The sequence below is a fragment of the Chelonia mydas genome, chromosome 27 (genome assembly GCF_015237465.2).
Source record: "Chelonia mydas isolate rCheMyd1 chromosome 27, rCheMyd1.pri.v2, whole genome shotgun sequence".
Classification (NCBI taxonomy): Eukaryota; Metazoa; Chordata; order Testudines; family Cheloniidae; genus Chelonia; species Chelonia mydas.
Window position 1 is genome coordinate 6,437,778 of NC_057860.1, and position 23,314 is coordinate 6,461,091.

At 40.6% G+C, this 23,314-nt stretch overlaps 1 protein-coding gene across 5 annotated transcripts in view; it reads left to right on the top strand.

Annotated features, from left to right (window-relative positions):
- TANC2 (tetratricopeptide repeat, ankyrin repeat and coiled-coil containing 2) overlaps positions 1–23,314 on the top strand; it is a 675,729-nt gene that overhangs the window by 130,281 nt on the left and 522,134 nt on the right. Inside the window, exon 1 of one of the 5 annotated variants that reach the window (XM_043537033.1) lies at positions 9,646–9,704. The exons of the other annotated variants lie outside the window; for them this stretch is intronic. The gene's annotated coding sequence lies outside the window, so the exon portion shown is untranslated. Of the gene's footprint in view, positions 1–9,645; positions 9,705–23,314 lie in introns of those variants that run through there. 5 annotated transcript variants of the gene reach the window in all.

Genomic DNA, 23,314 nt, shown 5'->3' on the forward strand with positions numbered 1-23,314 from the left:
GTTGCTAAGTAGAGGCTGCAGTCTGAGGACTGCCTGGGATCCCGCAGTCCTGTGTTTGGGACCCACAATCCCTCACAGCAACTTGGATGACAAATTGAATTAATTTTAAAGAAACTTTAGAACACCTAGAAGCTCCATATAGAGCACAGTATAATAATCCAGTCTTGAGTCGATGAAGACATGACTCACAATAGCAAGGCCCACATCTGAAAAAAAAACTGGAGCAGTTTCTTTGCCAGAGACAAAAAAGTATTCCTCCCCATATCCTCCCCATATTGTCTAGTTGCAATTCCCCAATCTACCATCATCATTTTAGTTTTAACTGGATTGAGCTTCAGCTATCCGACTCTCATCTGTGCCCTAATCTCTCCCCAAAACAGGTTCCAGGTATTCAGCAGCATTCACTGCATCAGGCAAAATAGAGGGCTTACACCATATTGAAATAGCTGCAGTGCACACCTCCTTACTAAACATCTTAAAGGCACGTTATCTTTTTTGAACATTAGGAGAGACAAGGTGTGAACTCCGTGGGATTCCACGACAGTGCCCTTAGTGAAGAGAGCAACTGCTCCACACCACGCTCTAGGAACACTCAACAAGGAGAGAGCAGAGCTACCATCCACTCTTGCTGTAGTCTGCACGTTAGTCAACACCTCATGATCAGTGGGATTGAAGGAAGCTCTTAGATCTAACATTAAAAGCATACTATGAGATTCCCTGCCAAAGCCACTAGTGCATTGTGTCCTATATCCGATTCTGTACCAGATTGACAGGGGTCATGGAGGTAAGAGGCATCCAGGTGCTTAATGGGGTTCAGACTTAACACCAAGGGTGCATACAAGCTGTGAATCTAAATGGCCAATAGTCATGAAAAACTATAGGTATTGGTGAGTAATTGTAAGATCCAGGAAATCCTTAGATTAGTATAGAGAAGTGAATGAGGGGTCTCAAGAAATTTTTTGATGGCCTTACAGTGTGGCCACCAACTCTTGCTGGTGGCTGCTCTGACAATTTTTCCTAAAACAGTTAACTTTAGGAAAAACAAATACATATGCACATATACATATCCAAATCATTGTAATTTATTTATGTAGCTTTTTATTGCAGACTCAAAAATAAAAATAATGTGCATTTTTCTCTATTCTTTATTGGAGCTAAATAGAATAGAAACAAATAATGTGTTTTGCATGTTCTTATCTTTTTTGTTATTATTTCTTTTACTTTTTGGTTGCTTTTTTTAAACACTTGCTAGCTAGTAAGTCTGTTTCTGTGAAAAGTGATATTTGTATATTTAACACTGCTTTGCGTCCCCCAATCACCACCAAGGAGGCTGTGGCTCTATGAAAAGCCCCTGGTGGTCACATGTGGCCACGGTGGCTGCATTTGAGAAACTCTCGTTAAAACATAGACCATTCTTGTTAGCCCAGAGCCTAGTGAACCTGTAGTGAACACAGTTGTTCTGGCTCTGTGTGCCTCTCTGTCTGACCTCCTTGGTCACTTGCCAGATGAGCGCACCGAACTCCTTCCAGCAGCCAACTCTGATCCCCCCACCTTTCAGCTTCCCAGTCTTTTGTTCTTGAGATGGGGTCTTTGCTCAACTTCCCTGCTGAGAGGTGGGGAAATCTATCTCCCTCTTAGTTGTTGGTTGTAAGTATTGTTGGTGATTGTGTTTTCCATTGTCTTCTCAGATTTTCCATTGATATAGGGTCGGCCTTGATCATTCCTTTTTAATGACTCATTCAGGCTCAGACAGCTAGGCATCATTCATACCTGGGTCTCTTAGCCTGCCCTGAGAGCAAACAAGTCTTTCTCCCCTCCCCCAGTAACAATGCAACACAGAGGGGAAACTGAGACCCATGTAAGGGGTCACAAAAATATTAAAGAAAATTGAAGAAGCCCATGATTTGTACAGTACTCAAGAGGAAGCAGATATAAGGATGCTTCTGGATCCTGTGTGTGGCAGTATGGCTTGATGTCAAAGGAACCATAGTAATTAGGTCACCTGATACAGATGATATGGTCCTTGCTATTCACTCCTGGCCAAAAATGGAGCACATAACGTGGACTGAAACAGGAAGCATTATCAGCACAACTGACAAACATAGCTTCATACATGGACGTGCAATTTGTGCCGCATTTACTCCTGACTTCTGCAACATGCTTTCTGCTGTATGTGCATTAACAGGATTTGACTCTGTCATCCCTAACTGGTATTGGGAAAAATATCTCTGTTTAATGTTGCAAAACAAATGGAGTTTACTGCTTAAGTGATCTCGAGAAACTGGGAGAGAGTGATGGACAAACTGCAATTTCTGTAGCAAGGAAGTTGGTAGCAGTGCTGTATAATCATAATGAGAAAGAAAAGGAGACCCACAGATCTGAACTGCTTGCATGACAATCTAACCACCCAAAAGGACAAGTCACTGCCCAAACTGCAACCTTGTGAGGACAGTTTTGAAAAACATATCAAAAGAGCATCTTGGCAAGCAAAGATTTGGATGTCTTCACACATAGGTAAACCTGTTGAATCACCATTGCAGCATGGATGGAAAAATGTGGATGATGAACTACTTCCTGTATTCTTCAAGGGCCCAATGACATCTGAACCTCTACAAGATCTTATTTGTGCCTGTACCAGTAGACGTCACTGCACAATCAACTATTATGTGGACAACACCATCTCTCTTGCACAAAGTGTGTACATGCCAAGACCATGAAGACTGTGTTAACCCACACACTGTAGACAAAAGGAAAGGAGTACTTGTGGTACCTTAGAGACTAACAATTGTATTTGAGCATAAGCTTTTGTGAGCTCCAGCTCACTTCATTGGATGCATCCAATGAAGTGAGCTGTAGCTCATGAAAGCTTACGCTCAAATACATTTGTTAGTCTCTAAGGTGCCACAAGTACTCCTTTTCTTTCTGTGGATACAGACTAACACGGCTGCTATGCTGACACTCTGGACAGAGATCATAATGATTAACAGGGTGATGTTGATTAGAAAGGTCACCAGTACTATTACATTTCAGTGATACCTGTATAAATGTATTACTAGATTTTGTTTTATCCTTTAGATTGTTGATGTAATGCCTTTTGAGGTCACAAAGAAATCCAATGTTAGGTCTTGAAATAATACAGAGAGTCATTAGACTATATGAATGCAGCTATTTCAAGGTGGTCATTGTAATGTGTTGATGGTGTCATTGTTTATCCCCATTTCTAATGGCACCACTTGACAGCTCCATATCACACCTCATTTAAAAAAAAAACATCCATAAGCTTTCAAATGGTGTGTGTGTGTGTAGAGGGTATATTAAGTCGACCAAATTGGTGCTGTCTGCCACTCGCCTATAAGGCTTGGGGAGTTTCTGTAGAAGGGCAGCCATGGAGGTAACTGTGGGCTATACTGAACTTTAAGAGTAAGAATTTGAGAGAGTGGTCTTTTAAAAAGTAAACAGGAATGTCAGGAAATCTGTATTGCAGAGTAGTGAACATCTGGAAGAAAGTCACTGGCACTAAATATAAAAGATTTTAAGAGCTTGATGCTTTTTTGGAAAAAGAGAGGAGTTTTAAGGCTGCAGAGACAAAGCAAAGAGAAAAGCTGAGAAAATTTAAGTGATAAGCTTTGGTGGACCATTTGGCTTTTTGTTGTGATCAAGCTGTGTGTCATGTTTTAAAAAATATGTATATGGTGCCATTAGATAGGGTACTTATCATAGGCTATCTCATGAACATTTCAGTTTAGGATGTAATACTCCAAAGTAAGATGAGGCTGTACACACTGAATGAGATACCTCTTATTATCAGCTATCTTGAAGGGAACATAAATTGTTTGTTCAAGTACTGAAATGTGTCACAGTACATACAGTAACTCCTCACTTAACGTTGTATTTATGTGTGTGACTTTAAGCGAAACCATGTTAAGCGAATCCAATTTCCCCATAAGAATTAATGTAAATAGCGGGGGTTAGGTTCCAGGGAAATTTTTTTCACCAGACAAAAGACTATATTATTTATATATTTCCCTGGGAATGCCTTACTGCTAAATGATGAACTAGCACTCAGCTGAGTCCTCAAGGGTTAACACGTTGTTAATGTAGCCTCACACTCTACAAGGCAGCACAAATGGAGGGAGGGAAGACAGCATGGCAGACAGAGACACATACCCTGTGTGTGTGAGAGAGAGAGATGCGCATCGCTCCTTTAAGTACACTGAACCCATTCTAAATACATTGCCTTTTTAAGTAGATCAGCAAGTTGAGACAGCAGCTGCTGGCAGCAAGCTCCCTCTGTCCTGAGCCCTGTTGTGTCCCACACTGCTCTATGGAGATGGGGTAAGCAGGGGGCAGGAGCAGGGGGATGGGGGACACCCTGACATTAGCACTCCTCTTTTCTCCCCCTCTCCCCTCAGCACAGCAAGCAGGAGGCTCTCAGGAGCAGCTCCAAGGTAGAAGGCAGGAGCAGCACATGGCAGTGGGGGGAGGGACAGCTGAACTGCCGGCAATTGATAGCCTGCTGGGTGGCTGCTGCACAGGGAACTTAGGGGAGCGGAGAGCTGATATGCGGGCTGCTGGTCCACCCTGGTTCCAAGCCCCCACCAGTTAGCTCCAACAGGCTGCTCTTCCTGCAAGCAGTGGACAAAGCAGGCGGCTGCCAAACAATGTTATAAGGGAGCATTGCGCAACTTTAAATGAGCATGTTCTCTAATTCAGCGCTTCTCAAGCTATCTGATGTGGGGGACCTGCAATTTTTTTTCCCAATGTGCGCGGAGACCGGCAGCCGATGGCTCGTGGACCGGCACCAGTCCGTGGACCACCACTTTGAGTAGCACTGCTCTAATTGATCAGCAATGTAACAATGTTAACCGGGATGACTTTAAGTGAGGAGTTACTGTAATTAGAGTTGGAACTGTAGGTTGAAGAGATGGGGGGAGGGGAGGGGAAGGAAGGACTAAGACCAGTTGGCTATCCTTTGGTTTTAACCAGTCAGCATTTTCCATCTTCTTCAGTTGCTCACCCCAAGAGCTATCTTTTATTCTCAGAGGAGGATTACGTTGTCACTTCATTTTGTTAAAGCTAAAAATATTTTCTTAACACTCATGTGCCTAGAATGGATCATGCTAAGAGCAGTTAACAGCAGTTACGCAGCATTATGCAAAATGTATTGGATAGGGATGTTCAGCCAGGGTAATAACCACTGATCTGGCTGATCACCTTCGTGAGTACGTTTTTGCTGTCTTTTACCTGGTAGACTTTATTTCTCTAGAAATTAGATTTAAAACAAATGTTTTAAATACAGAAAGCTACAGTGGTGCTTTAAACCTGCCCCCCAATATATAAATGTATTTATGTAATTTGGTAAAGTACTTAAATTTCATAATGTGTTTATTTGGTTAATATCAGAAGTCTCAGAAAATTTGTTTTGCAAAGAGATTTATGTAAATAGTATATGTTGATTTCAGACTGATTAAAATACATAATTTTCCTGTGTACCGTTCACCTTTGGTTTAAAGATATGGGCCAAATCCCCAGCTGGTGTAAATCAGTGTATCTCCATTGAAGACAGTGTAGTTATACCAGTTTACACCAGCTGAGGATCTGACCCATTGTTTCATTATGGGTTGGATTACAGTATGTACTCATGATCTTGCTACCTTTTTTTTCTTGAGCGTTTTAAAACTGAGTGAATGATTTTTAAGTAGTTCAGTTGGCATAGGCTGTATTGTAATGACTTAAAGTGAGAAAGTAAACATACAATAATCTGTAAATTCCAAAACATGGAACCTGATTTCAGTCTCAGTTAATGTGCACTGTTCTAAATTAGGGGTAACTCCTGGATTTATACCAGTGAACAGTAACTGAAATTAGAATCTGGTTTAGGCCTTCTACAGCAATTATCAGCCCTTTTGTACATCTGTAGTAGTTTCTTTTACTGTCCTGTTCAGTGTACGGCTGTGTATATATATTTGAGATATTAAGACTATTGTGAGAATCATAACTAAATTTTCTGGTTGTTGACATATTTAAAATGTCAATGCTAACATTGAATTAATGTAAAGTTTTGCATGGAATTTCACTTATTAAAAATAAAGTCCATCCAAAGAACATTAAAAATTTGCAACCCATAGGACCCAGCAGATAGGTTGCCAGCTTACTCCAGTGAAACAGCTTCATACTTTTCAAATCCAGCTGAGGTGCTTGGCAACTTGAAGTGCTCTGAAGGCAATGGAAATAGTTTGTGTCACACTGGTTAGCCTATTCATTAAGATTATACACACTTGTTACACCTCTCATCAAAGAATCTGGAAGCCTTGAGTGGAAGAATGATCTTGTGGTTAAGACACTAGACTGGGATTCAGAAAACCTGCTTCTTCCACAGATTTTCTTTCTGACCTTGGGCAAATCATCTAAACTTTCTGCCTCAGCTCTCATACGTAAAATTGGGTTAATGCTCCCTTTCCTCCCACCTTGTATCTGTTATATACGTTAAGTTCTCAATCTTGCAATGCCTTGTGCATGGGTGGATCTCTGTACCTGTTATTTCAGTGGGCCTCCAGCTGCACATAAGAGATTGCAGGATCAGGGTCTTGGATTGTAAGGTCTTCTGGGAAGAACTATTTCTTACTATATATTTGTACATTTCCTAAAATAATGGATCCCTGATTTCATTTGGAGGCTATAGGTGCTACTGCAAGGTAAGTAATTATTAAAATTTTAAAAAAGTACTTACAAGCATTAATGAATTAAGCCTCACAAGATTCCTTTCAAGCAGATAAGTACTCTTAAGATACCATACTCACATAATTCCATTTTTGTTTTGAGCTTCTTGTGTGTTTCATTTTAACACCTTGCAGTACCATAGTCCAAGTAATTTTCTCTTTGACCACAGAGAGGAAGGAGAATGTGCATTTTTGCTCAGGTCCAGCTCTTGGCTTGTCCTTTTTATGTCTAAGTGGCCAAAGCCATTTTCTAATGCATTTTAGGGAGTTTCTAGATTATACGAGGGCTACGAGATATGACTTGTTGGACAATAAGCTTCTTAAAACATTATGTACTTTGTTTCTATTTTAAAGATGTGATTCCTACTTTTAGATCTTTAATCCTCCTGTATTTTCTTTTTTTAAAGCTATAATAAAAGGTTCTTGACTCCCCCCATGCCCTGCATTGCACACAATCAACACAACTTGCTTTTTCCGTTCTCAGAGTTCCTGAATATTTCACCTCTAAATTGTATTTTATTTTGTTGAACTGCGTTGACTAGTGAGAGTTTCTAATGTATGCTTTAGACTTTCAAGTTGTTCCAATCTCATGTTGTAGGTGAAAGAGTTACAGTATGCAAGACAAAATGTTTAATTCCAAGAGGCTGCAGTTACTATAAAGTTTATGAAGCTTCAGAGATGTGCATTCTAAGCTAATACTGCCAGTATGGTAAACCAACCTCATTGTGGTTACTCTGCTATTGTTTAAATTTATTGCCTTGTTCAAAGGATCAAGTATAGGAAGAGTGCTCAAAAATATTTTGTAGAGATAAGCTACTAGGTTTCATGTAATTAGGTAGTCTCCCTTAACATTTGCTTGGTTTTGGACATAGTTTTAAACAAAAAAGAGAGTAGGCTAAAATTTTGAATAATTTATATGAACATGGAAAGTTTCAATCTGGCAGCTGTTGAAAGCAAGTTCTATATGCTTGTATACATTATAGATGGCATTCATAAATGCTTGAATACACTTGGTTTAAACTATTCATGGGTTGTATTTTTCCTTTTCTTTCACTGTTCGGTTTGTATGTTATGTTTTGGAGTAATTAGAATTATAAATCCATAATTTATTTAAAAAGGTTTTGTTACTTGTTTATCATTGCCATTGCTGTGCTCTTTTAAAACAGTCCGCTAATTGTGTTCGGCTGGATTGTCTGTTAATTACAAAATTGAGTTAAATATTTATAGCTGAATACTACCTCAAAACTAGCAGAGAAATACATGCCATACTAGAGTATACAGTAAAAATTCTGATGATTTTGGCTGAGGTGGAAAATGTTATTTCCTCCAAAATAAGATAGCATCTGCTCTAGTAATTGTATTTTTTTAACTTTCAGGATGATTTGTTTTAAAATTCAAATGTCTGCTATGTTTTCTTTCCCCTCCTGGAAATGTTATGTTTACTGTTTACTAATAAATAGTGTCTCCTTTACAAAATGAGAATATGTGCACTCAGACAGTGTCACCATGAGTTATTCAGAATAAATATAATAAAGGAGGAAGTTTGATTAAAAATCTGAACTAAAGGTGGTTTTTAAGGGTTATCTATGGTGAAAAAAATCATGTTAAACTAGTAGCCTTCCAGAACTCTACTTTTGGTTGTTTATGAACAGCTTGTGGTAGCCAGCCTACTTACCTAATGAAGCAGGGTAATAATTTGACTGTGTCTTCTTACAGCATTCAGTTCAGCGAGTTGTCCTGTGGTTTCACTAGTGTAAACTGCATAACTGAGCCATCTGTAACCGTATCTCAGTACATTCTAGACTTAAAATAAGTCATATGTCATCATACGTGTAATCAAAAATGTTACTGTTTTACTGTTTCAAAAATACTGATTATTGATGTTGGGAGAGACAAAATGGACACTTGTAAGCAGTTTTATTGCTGAGTATAACCAACAAGCTGCTCGTGATTGTAAGGCCAGGAGGTCTAAAATAAGTGAGTCCTTTTTATTTTGGGAACATAATGCACAACTGCTAACTGATGGTGTCTGAGTTAGCCCTGGAACAAAATTAGAGTTCTGCACTAATTCGTGGGAGAACCAAGTTTAATTCAGGCAGGGTTATTTTGTGGGAGCAATTTACTTTGCATATTGCTGAGTCACTCCAGGGAAGGTCTCAGTGATCAAAATATTCAATTAAAAATTTAAACTTTTCAATTTAAAGGATCAATAAGTTTCCTACCAGCTCTTTAAAGAACAAAACAAAAAATCTATTAATTGTTTTTAATTAAATTTATAGGCCCAGTAAAAAGCTTGACCAAACAATTAGGTTTGTCTTACATTGTGTGATAAAGCACACGAAATTCAGGTGATTCACAAGAGGCAGCAGTCTCCAAAGGTTTGGAGTTCTATTAAGAACAACAACAACAAAAAACCCCACCCTGCCACAACCTAGGGAGAGTATAACCCCAGGAATGAGCAGCAAGAATTACAAAGAGGGAATATAATTTATGATGAGAGAGGGAATGAGCACAAACTCGAACACAAAATTGGTAAGCAAATAGCTTGTGCTATATTTACAGCTAGCACAACCTTCTGATACATTGAACTTCCACAAGTCAAGAAAGCTGAAATGCCTCCATCAGACTGTACAGTTCTATCAAGGATCACAGTTTGAAATCAGTGACATTAGACATAGATCTCATATAGAAGATGCTTTTTCAAATATCTAGCCATACCTCTAGATGCTTCCTTTAATCTGCCATCGTTCTTCGCATCTTATCAGGATTGAGCCTAAGCAACTTTTTACACATTTGCTTCCCTATGTGTCTCAGGTATTGAAGAGCACTGAGAACACAAAACCTGGGATAGATTAAAGAGAGATGTAGACCTGAGCGCCATCTGTCCATGTACGAGTGATGCTGCAGGCCAAAATATCACCCTATACTTCATATTGTTGTCCCAGTTATAGAGCAAGCTGCATCTCTGAACTCTTTCTGGTTTCTGTGAGTATAATCCCTTAAGTCTCAGGCTTCATGCCTCTACCTTTGCTGGGGTGACGTAATGTTATACTCTCACTATTAGACAGGGTGCTTTGTATCATCTGTACCCAGTGGTGAATATAGTAACCAGACAGCCTTCTTAAGCCAAAGTATTGTTTAATCTTAACAGTAGGATTAAAGCATAACAGAAGAGAAAAAATATTTTCAAACAACAAAAGTCTACACAGATGTCTGTTTTATACAGAAGTTTATCATCCCGAGGCAAGCCTCCCTTATTTAGTCACCCCAAAGTAGTTGTATTGTCTCTCTCTACTGTGTCTTTCCCCTACTTGACAGAGTGCCCTTTTAAGTCAGTTGGGTGTTTGTTCCCTGTATTCATAAACTTGGACCCTGCTGTGCAAAACCACTTGGGTGAGCTCCACGTTGGGTCAGAGGTAGAACATCAAAGTGAATGGCTTTTGCACTGTCTCTTAACTGTTGGCGGATGGGTGGGAATCTTAAACCATTGGCCAGTTTCCTGCTCTTTTTTCCATGGCTAGCTATTAATATAAATATGTTGGTTTAGTTTATCTTCAGAGTAGACAGAAAATTATTTACAGTGAGAGAAATGTTACTCTTATTAATGTTACTCATCCTTGCCCCCATGGATGTCACCTCCCTATACATCAACATTCCTCACAGTGGCAAAATCTCTGCCTGCCTCAAATATCTAAGACAATGGACAACACTCAGATATCCACCCCAGATACATCGCCAAACTCATCCATTTCATCCTCCCCCATAACAATTATACTTTTAAACAATAAACACTTTGCCCAAAGCATGGGAACGGCCATGGGTTTTAGGATGGTTTCGCAGTATACCCGCCTCTTCCTGGGCTACCTTGAGGAAGTACTTTGGGACAGATGCACCACAAAACCAATGATATAAATGAGATACATCAATGATATTTTCATCCTCTGGACAGACAATCATAGGCTTCCACCATAACTTCAACGTCAACCACCCACCCATCAAACTTTTTCTAGAACACTCCCACACCAGCATTAACTTTGTGGACACCACAGTCCGCTTCAGCAACAGAGCCCTACAGGCAGCTACATACAAGAAACTCCCAGATCCTCACCCTTACCTTCACATATTCAGTGACCACCCCAAATACAGAAATCTGTTAATCTACAGTCTGTTAATCTACAACCAAGAAATCTGTTATCTACAATCAGGCATTCACATACCACAGAATATGCTCTGAGGAGAAAGTCTGGGATACCTACATAAACACATTTAAAACTGTGTGCACCAAACAAGGACACTCGAGCTTCACATCATGGAATGGGCTTCCCAAATACCCCAGGAGAGCCTGCTTCAATGTGGGGGAAAAATCCTCCAACTGCACACCCTGTAAGGTATTTACCATCCTGATTTTACAGAAGTGATTGTTTTTTACTTTTTATTTCTTCTATTAAAATCCTTCTTTTCAGAAACTGAATGCTTTTTCATTGTTCTTAAGATCCAAGGGTTTGGGTCTGTGGTCACCTATGCAAATTGGTGAGGATTTTTACCAAACCTTCCCCAGGAAGTGGGGTGCAAGGTTGGGAGGATTTTGGGGGGAAAGACGTTTCCAAACAACGCTTTCCTAATAAATAAACCCAGATAAACGTTTGGTGGTGGCAGTGGAAGTCCAAGGGCAAAGGGTAAAATAGTTTGTACCTTGGGGAAGTTTTAACCTAAGCTGGTAAAAGTAAGCTTAGGAGGTTTTCATGCAGGTCCCCACATCTGTACCCTAGAGTTCAGAGTGGGGAAGGAACCTTGACAGGGACCATATTCTATAATAAATCTTTCCCAAACACCCACTTTTGGCCTTCAAACAACCCCTCAACCTCACTAAGCTCATCATGAGAAGCAATGTCCCCACAGACCAGGACGTACCAACTGAAAGCAGCACTAGACCTTGCCATAACAACAGATGCAAAACCTGCAGACATATCTCCATTGCTATCAGGGATCGGCACCACCATGTTGCCTGATGGACACTTGACAAAATTACCGTACTTAGTGATGGACATTGGGCGCGTTATGTCATTCAGTCATTCAATTTTTTGAAAAATGATGACGGACCTCAAAATGTTTACCACTGACACATTTCTGACCCCTGATTGCTACAATGATCAATACCTCCCAAAACATACCTTTTAAGATCCATGGGTCCTATATATGCCTATCACAACATGTGGTGTACCTCATCTGGTACATTGAATGCCCCAGTAACAATTATGTGGGTGAAACCAGACAATGACTCTGCTCAGAAATGCACTCACACAGAAAAATGATAAAAGACAAAACCCTGTATCACCTGTGGGCGAACACTTTTTTCACAAAACAATCACTCCATATCTGACCTCTCAGTCCTACGTCATCAAAGGAAGCCTGCACAACACTTTCAAAAGACAAGCCTGGGAGCTCTGGATTTATGGCTTATTACAACAATATGTATCCCACTAACTCCCCTTTTTGTCCTCTGACTACAGAGGTGTGAACAGGCTACTTCACCTTGAGTGTATTAACTACTTATGCAAAACAATCTGTTACACCTTATATTTAGCTGTGACACTCTTGAGTACCTTACCCAGATCTGAAGAAGAGCTCCATGTAACTTAAAAACATGTTTCTTTCACGACCTGACGTTGGTCCAATAAAATACATTGCTTTCACTCACCTTGTCACTCTTATTAATGTATGTCAAGTCAATGAATTCTCCGCCACTGTAAGAAATTCTGCTGGACAACACTTTTCTGATTCTACTAAACAGGAAAAGGATACGTTCTCTGCCACGTACAAGAACATAAAAATTCTCAATAATATAATTGATATGACTTAGCATGAACTTTCTGCCATCAGCATTCCAGCAGCCTTCTTTGTCATTTCATCAGTCACTACCCCTTTTTAAAGCACACGATGCTGCTGCTATGAGGTTGATGCCAGTCTCAGTGTTTTTGTATTACAAATTGTCATAATACTCTTCTAAGTCATTGGCTGAATGGTTCAGTAGCAAAAGCAGCATAATCCTTAAGCCATCTTGAATCAAGTCAGGTTAATAAGTTTCCAACACTGTGGACAGGTCTTTCATCTGAACCAGAATGAGGGTTGGCCCTGAACTTAATCTAGAGAAAACGATTATATAATTATAATTAGGGTGTTACTTCTCATTTCCAGATTCCATCCTCTTGCCAAAGATAAACTGTAAATGTTATGACTGTTAAAAGGATGCCTGTCTTTGCTCAGTGGTGGCCTGAACTGAATAGTTCTGAAGAAGACTTCTCTTTTGCCTGGAAGAACTACTGTGACATGGGTTCACAATCACTGAAGGCAGTAAAACAAAGTAACAAAGTAAAACAGTGAACTTCTGACAGCTTTAAGGATATGAAGGACATTGGGGGATAAAGGAATTGGCAGAGTAAAATGACAGTTTTTACTGCTTATGCCGTGAAAAATGCTGAGTCAAGCAATAGTGTAGGTTAGAAGCAAGATTCATACATAGGAACAAAAATCTAACAGGTTAGCCATAGTTTTATGTGATCTTACACAACGGTTTTATAATGTAATTTTTTAATGTTTTGGTAGCCTTCTAACTTTAAAGCTTTGTTTGGAAGGGTGAGAAGTGAGTAGAAAGAACACTGTGATAGAATTTGAATGTATTTGAATAAAGTGGAACCAGTCATATCCTGCATCATAGTTCATATGGGAATTTTGAACATGCCCACTGAGATGAATAATTTTCTTTTCAGAAACTTCTTGTGTCACAGACATAGGGATAAAGCTGCTTCATAGAAAAATGCTTCTAGTTCAGTATAAATTATCATTTAAATGAGCAATTTCTGAGAATTCAAAGTATCTGTTGGGTTCTTTAAAATAAAAATGAAATGTTTGAGCCAATTAAAATAATTCAAAACAAAAACTCTAATCCTGACTACAGAATTACTCTCTCCGAAAGTGAGAGGAATTGGCAAATGGCTCTATTGTAGCTGGAAATGATTGGTACAATTAGTTGATTAATTAGTATAACACAGATTTTAGTGGACGCATACAAAAATAATGAAAAGTACTAACTAGCTACCTTGAAGGTTTCAGAAGTGATAATTATTTTTCTTATTTAAGGGGAGGAGAGGACATAACAGTTGTTGAACAAAGCTCTGTCATCAGGCTAATTTAGCTTCCCAATGACTTAATTGCAGAAGGAGTTTAATTTATATATTATGAAAATTTTAAAAAGCTTTCATTTAAGATACATGTAAAAAATGTAATTGTTGGAGCAGTGGTCTTTAATCTTTGCAGGCTATAAACCAAACTTTTTATTTTCTGTCAATGTGTCTGTGAGAAAGCTTCATAATTTATGCAGTATTGCTATAATGTGTGTCATATGTTCTGACGATTCATTAATTTAATATTTATTTTTAAGTTATAGGAAAGAATAAGCAAAGCACCAAATGTATTTTTTATGTAATGTATTTTTCATCTATGTGAATGTCTCCTCCCTCTCCCCACTCCACTTCAGCATCAGATACAACATAGGCACAGCAGATAAGTTCAGCAGAAGTTATTCTAGTGTTGCTGTTTGTTGGTGGGTTTTGAGCTACAGGAATTTGTTGGGAGAACCACAAGTTGTAGCTTTCTAAATTGGTATTTAATGATGGAATTACCCTTGACCCATACTCTGTTGTTTTTCAGAAGATCTAAAATTAAACAAATAGTGGGGGAAAATAACTTTAGCAAAAGGGAAAAAAAATTTGTAAAAAGGTATCTGCACAGCTGCGATTGGGCTAGTATTGGTACCAATTTTAGTTGTATGAGGTGTGGTAACTTAGCTGTCAAGTTAAGTCTGATTTTCTAGCTACAGCCTGTGGTAACCTGATGTTATATACTACTCATCCCAGTTTCCTAGTAGTCAGACATCTTTCACTACCTTAAAGAGACTTCCCCAGCACACACAATCAGTCAGTCAATCTCTTTCTCTCTCTCTCTCTCTCTCTCACACACACTCACACACACACACACACACACAGTCTGTGTGTGGTTCTAGACTCACATACACACAGTCTGTGTATAGTATCTTTTAAAAAATATACATTATAAGGTTTTTTGTTTCTACTGGTGGCGCACATCTGCACATACCTTGGTGCACATAACAAAATTTATTCCGCACATGGATGGAAAACATTAGAGGGAACATTGCTCTTGACCTGTTGTCACAGAGGCATGGCAGAATTCTTCATCTGGATCTCCAGTTTCTCCATCTGACGGTCTGGGCTATTGGAGTCTGACAATGTATCCCAAGTCTGATGGGGTTATGTAATTTCGCTCCAAGAGTTAATTTAAAAGCTCTGTTTGTTGATGTCATGATTGACGGTAGATTGTTACTTGTGCATGATACAGTTAAAAGGTTTCTGAAGGGTTTATCTAGCATTTATCCTGCCGTAAAAGACCTGGTTTCACCATGGGATCTTAATTTGGTTTTATCTGTGCTTATGAAGCTGCCTTTTGAACCCTTAGCAGAGTTTTTGTTATTTTATATATCTATTATGACTGTGCTTATTATTGCTATAACATCAGCCAGAAGAGTGAGTAAATTGCATGCATTGATGATTTAGTCGGGGATCGGTCCTGCTTTGAGCAGGGGGTTGGACTAGATGACCTCCTGAGGTCCCTTCCAACCTTGATATTCTATGATTCTATGATGGCACACCCACCATTTACTATCTTTCATAAAGATAAGGTGGTTGTTAGACCTAATCCCAGGTTTTTACAGAAAAGAATATGTGGGTTACACATCAATCCCACAGTAAATTTGGCACTGTTTTTTCCAAAGCCACATACTAACAAAGGGGAATCTAATTCATATACTTTAGATGCCGTAAGGGTTTTAGCTTATTATTGAAATAGAACTGCAGATTTTAGGAAGTCTTCTAGGTTATTTGTTTCTTATTCTAGGAATCCAGTGGGTTATGATGTATCTTCTCAAACTATTTCCAGATGCATAAAACAATGAATTCTTGAGTGTTGAATCCTCTACCTACTGCTCTTTCCGCTAGAAGAATGGCAGCATATTTTGCTTGTCTTAAACATGTTTCTGTTGGGGAAATCTGTAAGGCTGCTTGGAAGTTAGTGGCTACATTTATGCTTTGGATTTGACTTCTAGAGTACATGCTCCTTTTGGTCGAGCTGCAGTTCAATCATTATTTAATTAGCACTCTTCCTACCTTTTGTGTTTCCAGCACTGCTTAACAAACTTACCCATAAGAAGGACTGTTCAGAGATACTCAAAATAAAAATCAAGTTTACTTACTTATACCGGAGTTCTTTGAGATGACCCTGCATATTCTCTTTTATGGGTAGTTTGTCAAGCTTCCCGCCTACCTTCCCCTCTTTCTCAGTGTCCTATCTTCATTTCTCTGGGTCAGCAATGAAAGGAACTGAGGTATAGCATCCCGCTTTATACAACCTTGCTCCTAGAGCATTCATGAATGCTGAGCAGAGAGATATGAGGGGGTACATGTGTGGCCCAACAGACACTGCTTGGAAAATGGTCCATCTTAGGCTGCACTGGTCAGCACATTACCCGTAGGTGTGAATATGTAATCTCAAAGATCTTGCTGCAAGGTTGTAACCTTCATTTCATCTTCACTGATGTGTAGATTTGGTGCTGAGGATAATTTTTGTAAATAAATATTTAGGATTAATGGTAACTTTTGCTATTTTCTTCATGACTGACAGTTTATTTGCCTGCAGATGCTGAAGAATCATAGAACTGGAAGGGAGCTAAAGAGGTCATCTAGTCAGTCCCCTGCACTCATGGCAGGACTAAGTATTATCTAGACCAGGGGTTCTCAAACTGGGGATCAGGACCTCTCAGGGGTCGTGTCAGCTTCCACCCCACAGCCTGCTTTTCCTCCAGCATTTATGATGGTGTTAAATATATTAAAAAATGTTTTTAATTTATAAGGGGGGGACTCATTCAGGGGCTGCTATGTGAAAGGGGTCACCAGTACAATAGTTTGAGAACCACTGATCTAGACCATCCCTGACAGGTGTTTATCTAACCTGCTCTTAAAAATCTCCAATGATGGAGATTCCACAATCTCCCTAGGCAGTACTTGACCACACTGACAGGACATTTTTCCGAATCAACCTAAACCGTCCTGGCTGCTACTTAAGCCCATTGTTTGTTGTCCTATCCTCAGAAGTTAAGAACAATTTTTCTCCCTCCTCCTTGTAACAACCTTTTATGTGCTTGAAAACATTTATCATGTCCCCTCTCAGTCTTCTCTTCTCCAGACTAAACAAACCCAATTTTTTCAATCTTCCCTCATAGGTCAATGTTTTCTAGACCTTTAATTATTTTTGTTGTATTTCTCTGAACTTTCTCCAGTTTGTCCACATCTTTCCTGAAATGTGACACCCTGAACTGGACACAATACTCCAGCTGAGGCCTAATCAGCGCAGAGTAGAGCGGAAGTATTACTTCTCGTGTCTTGCTTACAACATTCCTGCTAATACATCCCAGAATGATGTTCGCTTTTTTTTTTGGAACCGTGTTACACTGTTGACTCATATTTAGCTTGTATGTGACCTCTTAGCTTGTATGTGACCACTATGACCGCCAGGTCTCTTTCTGCAGTACTCCTTCCTAGGCAGTCATTTCCCATTTTGTATGTGCGCAACTGATTGTTCCTTCCTAAGTGGAGTTCTTTGCATTTGTCCTTATTGAATTTCATCCTGTTTACTTCAGACCATTTCTCCAGTTTGTCCAGATCATTTTGAATTTTAATCCTGTCTTCCAAAGCACTTGCCACCCCTCCCAGCTTGGTATTGTCTACAAATTTTATAAGTGTACTCTCTATGCCATTATCTAAATAATTGATGAAGATATTGAACAGAACCGGACCCACGACCGATCCCTGCAGGACGCCACTCAATATGCCCTTCCAGCTTGACTGAAATTGACTGGATAAATGAGACAGATTCTGGGAATAAATTTTGTCTTGGTTGTAAGGTACAATAGAAACTACTTCTGCCTAAAAAAGACATTAGGTTAATAAAACTCTTCAAATTGTTTCTTGCATGTATGTAATACATAGAATGAAAACATTTCGCTTAAGAACTTTTTCATATCTCTAGTTCTGTTTTCTTATGTCTACACAATGAAGACTAAAATATTTGACTCAAAAGAATCAGGGCTGGCTCCAGGCACCAGTGAAGGAAGCAAATGCCTGGGGCGGCCAATAGAAAGGGGCGGCACTCTGTGTGTTATTGGGGCGGCAATTCGGCGGCGAGCCCTTCATTCCTTCTCTTCCTCTTCGGTGGCAATTCGGCGGCAGTTCAATCGGGTTTTTCGTTTCTTTTTTTTTTTCCCCTTTTTTCTTCGCTGCTTGAGGCGGCAAAAAAGCTGGAGCCGGCCCTGAAAAGAATACATTAAAGTGCTGTTCTACTCTGAAAAAGTACAATGTAAAACAATACCTTCTTACTCAACATCCACCGCCTGTGTTTAGTGAGGGTCAAATCTACTTACTGTAGTGACCAAAATATATATTTTACTACTACTTACTGCTATAAACTGTGCACAGCCAACACAGTTTTGGGAAAGGGAGCTGTTGCACATCTGCAAGAGAATTCTTAGGTAGCTTTGAAATGAAGGGCCAGATTCTTTCCTCATTTACACCAATGTAATCCTATTGAAATCTTTAGAGTGGTACTTCCGTAAATGAGGACAGAATTTGGCTTGCAGTATCTTATTGTTTGTGGTATCTGAGGCAAAAAGAACTCTAGTTGACTTTTTAGATCGCTTTCTGAATTTGCAGGGCAAGCAGATAGAAAAAAGTATTTTCCTTTCTTTGGTATTAGAGGCCATTCTGGATGCCTCAGTATAGTTTCCCCTGACAGCAGATGGAGATAATCTATTGAGCTTTCTTGATGATGTCATCCCTTGCATATGAGTGACTCTTTGACCTTACTTTATGCCTTTAGCAGATGCAACATCTGTAAATGCCTCAGGAGAGAGACCTGAACAAGGAGAAAAATATAGTAGGTCCTCAGTGGTCTATAGTGATTTCTAGCCCCACATAATGTGCACTAGCTTTTGCAGCACGACAGATTGTAATGACAGTCTGCAAACTCTCTGTCAGTGCAGAAGGAACAATGAAATAGGCCTGAGAGATACAGGAGGATAGTTAAACACTCAGCATTGTACAGCAGAGGTACCTAACGTCCAGCATTTGGTGTGATTTTTGGTACCTAATCGGCTGCCTTGGTTTCTCTAACCTTGTCTGCACAGCTGCCATTATGCACTGAGCTGATGCCTGAAACTTCCTGCCAACCAATCAGCACCTTCCCTCTCCTCAGCTGCTCTTCATTCAGGGAGTGAGGGGAAGGAACTGAATAACTGGCAGTGGAAGAAAGGGAAATTGCAGCAATTGCTTCAGCAGCAGTAGCATGCTTGGAGCCAGACTAAGGAGGGAGAAGAGGTTTCAGGGTCTGGGTGTGGGGAAGGAAGAAAAGCTGAATTGGGAAGGCGGCTAAATAGTTCATGTATGCAGGGTGAGTTGTGACAATTTGGGGAATGTTTGTACAGTTTATGAATTCTGTGTGACGTTATGAACTCTCTGTATGTGTCTGTACCAAGCTGCAAATTTCATTTTGAACATGCAGCCTTTTGTGTGTTGTTTTTTCACCACCATGTTGGATCAGATTTCAAACAGTGGCAAAGACCTAACAGAGGGTTGTTAAATCTTGATGGTCCTCCATTCAAAAAGGGAAGCACCCTAGATAAAAGGCTGGCTTCTACTTTAGAGAACTGGTTTGTCAGGAGAAAAGTCACCTGCCAGTGAAGTCACTTGGTAGGTCTGTGTTGAGGCTGACCAGTGAGTCACCTGACAGAGGAAAGCGGAAGGTTATAAGGGATAGGAATGGCTTTACTTGGGTGTCTCTGGCCATTGTTTACCAGTTTAAAATGAGGGAAGCAGTTGCACAAACCAGATGAGGAGTGGGTGGGTGGGGAATGCTTACCTGAATATAAATGGTTCCCTAAGGACTCCCAAGGGATAGGCATGGGGTGGGGGGGGGAAGGGATTCAGCATGTTTGTTGTTTTCTAAATTATCTCTGTGTATATGTGTAACATGTGTTAGACTTCTGGTCAAAGTATCTCTGTGTTATATGCTACATCTACCACATTGCATAAACCAGAAGGCTCATACCTTTGGGTGGAGTTAGAGAAGATGATGTGTTTAAACTATTGTGGAATCTGAAGAGTCAGCATTGGTTCCAGGTGCTAGGCAGCTGGGCCACTTGGTCGCAGCTCTCAGGACTAGGTGCTGGACAGGGAATTCACACTCTAAAAGTGTGCGTAGGCACCCCACGACTGGAACAGTGTTTGGGTTCTAGTCAAACTCCTGAGTCTTAAAACACGGGGATCCAGAGGCTGAATTCCCCTCATGGTAATATGGTGAGTGGCCAGTTGGGGGTGCTCGACCAGATCTGTGACAATATGTTCCTGGGCTGGTGAGGGAAATATGCTGGGCAGGGACACTGACAGATGTCATATACATTTTTTTCCCCTTAGGAGGAGAAGGGGGCCTGGAGAAGGGATTTGGGGTAGGGGTGTGGTAGCGGTTGCTGCAAGAGGTCAAGAAATGGGAATGGGAACAAGCGTAGTAAGAAGGATGATTGGGAACACGGAAGGAGTAACAGCAGGAGGAAGGGAAAGTTGACATAGTAGCAGCTGGAGTTAGGAGGTAAGGATACAAATGCAAGAGGAAGAACATATTAGGACACGTAGCAGTCCTAGTGCAAGCCTAGAGAGTGGAGCTGGAGGGGAAGAGGTTACACTGGGGTAATAGAGGGATGACTCTGGGGGTGTAATAGCTGGAAGGTAAATATGTTCATGGGGTCTCAGAGATGGGAGCAGAAGGGAAGAATTAGGAGAGGGTCAGCCTTCAGGGAAGAGAGTGAGGAACCCCTGAATGTACCAGAAAGGGAATGGGCCTGTTGCCAGCCTCCAAAGATCTGTAAATGAAAAATATTCATTTCTCTTTAGGCTGCGTATGTAAATTATGCTATTTCTTTCAAGTTCTATGCATATTATTGTCTTGGCTTTTTGATGTCCTATTGTAGATCGATCTAGTGTACTACTTCAAGTAATTGTCCCTATGGATGCACCATGCCAGGAATGTGTGCATGCCTGTGCATTTTTGAACATAGGTTTTTGTCATCAGTGCCCTTGGGTCTATGCCTGTGCCCTATAATCCCTCATGCACCTGTACAAGAGCGTATGGGGAGGGCCTGCCGCTGCTCCAGTTCCTTCTCAACTGCCTGTGGCTTGAGACAGAGTGTTGTGGTGTTTGTTAGCTAGCTAAGTAGCTTTTTAATGATTTTACTCTTTATTTTATCATATTAAGTATTTATTTTTGTTTGGTGTTTTATTCTTTATTTTATAGCACAGGCTTGTGCCTTCAGGGGATCCCCCTCCCACTTTTTGCAGTCAGGACCTCTGTCACCCTGGGCCCCTGTCTGTTTTCAGCCTTTCCTACTCAGGTTAGGGCAAAAACCCTAGGCTTCAAACCCTGCCAGACGTGCCGGGGCCCTTTCCCATCAGTGGTGGACACTCCTGTTGCCTTAGAGAGTCTCCTGTCCTGTTCACATGTAATATTTGCTCTGGCTTCAAGAGCAGATCCAAGAAACTAAGGAGAAGATAGGCTGAAACTGTTCCATATGGATCTCTCCTTGAGGCCTGCAGGGTCCAATTCTCTTCCTTGTGCATTGGCCTCAGTTGCTCAGAATGCTCCAGTGGCTTCTTTAGCTCTGGAGTGACCCAGGCAAGTGAGGCACAGCCTAACCAAGAATTCCAAAAGCTACAAAATATGTTTTGCATATTTATTTTTTATTTAACTGATAAATATATACACATTTAAAGACACAAATTGTGATTTTATTTAAATGTCATAACTCTCTCTCTCTCCAGTAGTGAAATGCAATGCCAGAAAGTTCTAAAAATGTAGTGTTGCATGAGTCTCAAACTTACCACACCCAGGATTCACAATATAAGGGTGTTCCTGTGGTAAACACTGTTTGGTGAGGCCATGGCAGGATTGTAGCAGTTGAACCTGGGAAGCAGGAGGCTTTCAGGGGGCAGGGATGGGGCCTCTATGCCCTCTCCCCCGATTCCCTCACCCCTGGGGCAGGCCCCGTGTGTGTGCAAGCTCCAGCTTTCTGGTCTGCCCGCTGCATCTTCCTTATAAGTAAGGTAAGCTTTTAATAGCTATTAAATTATACATTGTGTGGGAATGGAAATAACTATTTTGTGATTTGTGCCTTCCTATCAAAGAAAATCCATTGCTCCAGTAAGTGAAGAACCTGGGTCACCTTTGGATTCTTCAAGGTCTTCTAAGACAAAAAGACTTCATTCCTCTGAGAAAGCCCAGAAGAAGGGGAATGTCACTCTTAACACCAGGGAGTAATGAGATCTCACATCTTCTTATGGGTACAGCTCATGCTTCTACCTCTTTTGGTACCGAGTTGCTGGTACCACTAAAAAAGACTCCCAGTTCATTGTGTACTGAGAAGTCTCTCTGCAACCAGCCGTGTCTAGCACAATAAGTCGGTACCTGGATTGCAGCCCTCCAAACACAAGGGCTCCTTGAAGGAATTGTCCTGGGCCCCTACTACTGTACCATCTTTCTCAGATCATGGCCACAAAAAGTGTACAGTGTGTCCATCTGTATCATCTCTGGTACGGGTCAATGTACTTCATACTGAGGAACAGTGCTCAGGTTCACGAAGATCTCCAAGTCATGGAAGAGCCTGAATTCCTTTTGCTGAGGGGTACCGAGAGGGATTTCCTGCTGGCACTGACATATCCTCTGAAGTTGGCATATCCTTTGGTACAGCTACATCTGCATGCACAGGCTAGACCTTCAGTACTGACACAACCTCTGGTACTGATATCTGGCACTCCTCCCCTGGATATGGAAGATTACTTTCTTGAATGCGCAAGTCTCTGTCTGGGATTCCACCATCTTCCCATTCCAGCCTTCTTCCCTTGAGGTATTTCCCAAAGATGAAACCTCAGGAACTAGTTGGCAATTGCCCTGTCAGCCTTGGCAGGAACATCCCTGGTGTCCCTCTCCTTTATGTCCCATCACAGTGGGCTTTTTGGAACCCTTGAGTCCCTTATGGTGGTGAATCTAGTGGATGCTCTCACAGAAAGAAGACCTGCCAAGATCAACGTCCACCAGCACCTTGAGACCTTCTTCCCCAGAAGGACCCTCCAGAGAAACAGACGTTAAGAGCAGAGATGGAAGCTCTACCATCTAACAAATCCTCCTCACCAGACAAGGTAGCTATCATCATCCCATGTGGATGACATTAAGGCCTTTCAAGACCTAATGAAAAGAATAGGAGAGGCCTTGCAAATCCCTTTGTCAGAAAACAAGAACATCATGACTCCCTAGTGAATGTTTTACATACCACTCCTCAATACAAGATTTCCTTGTCCATTAATGATGTTTTACTATCACCAGCCTGTATATGTCCAACATCAGTGACCATCCCACCCAAATGCAAAAGA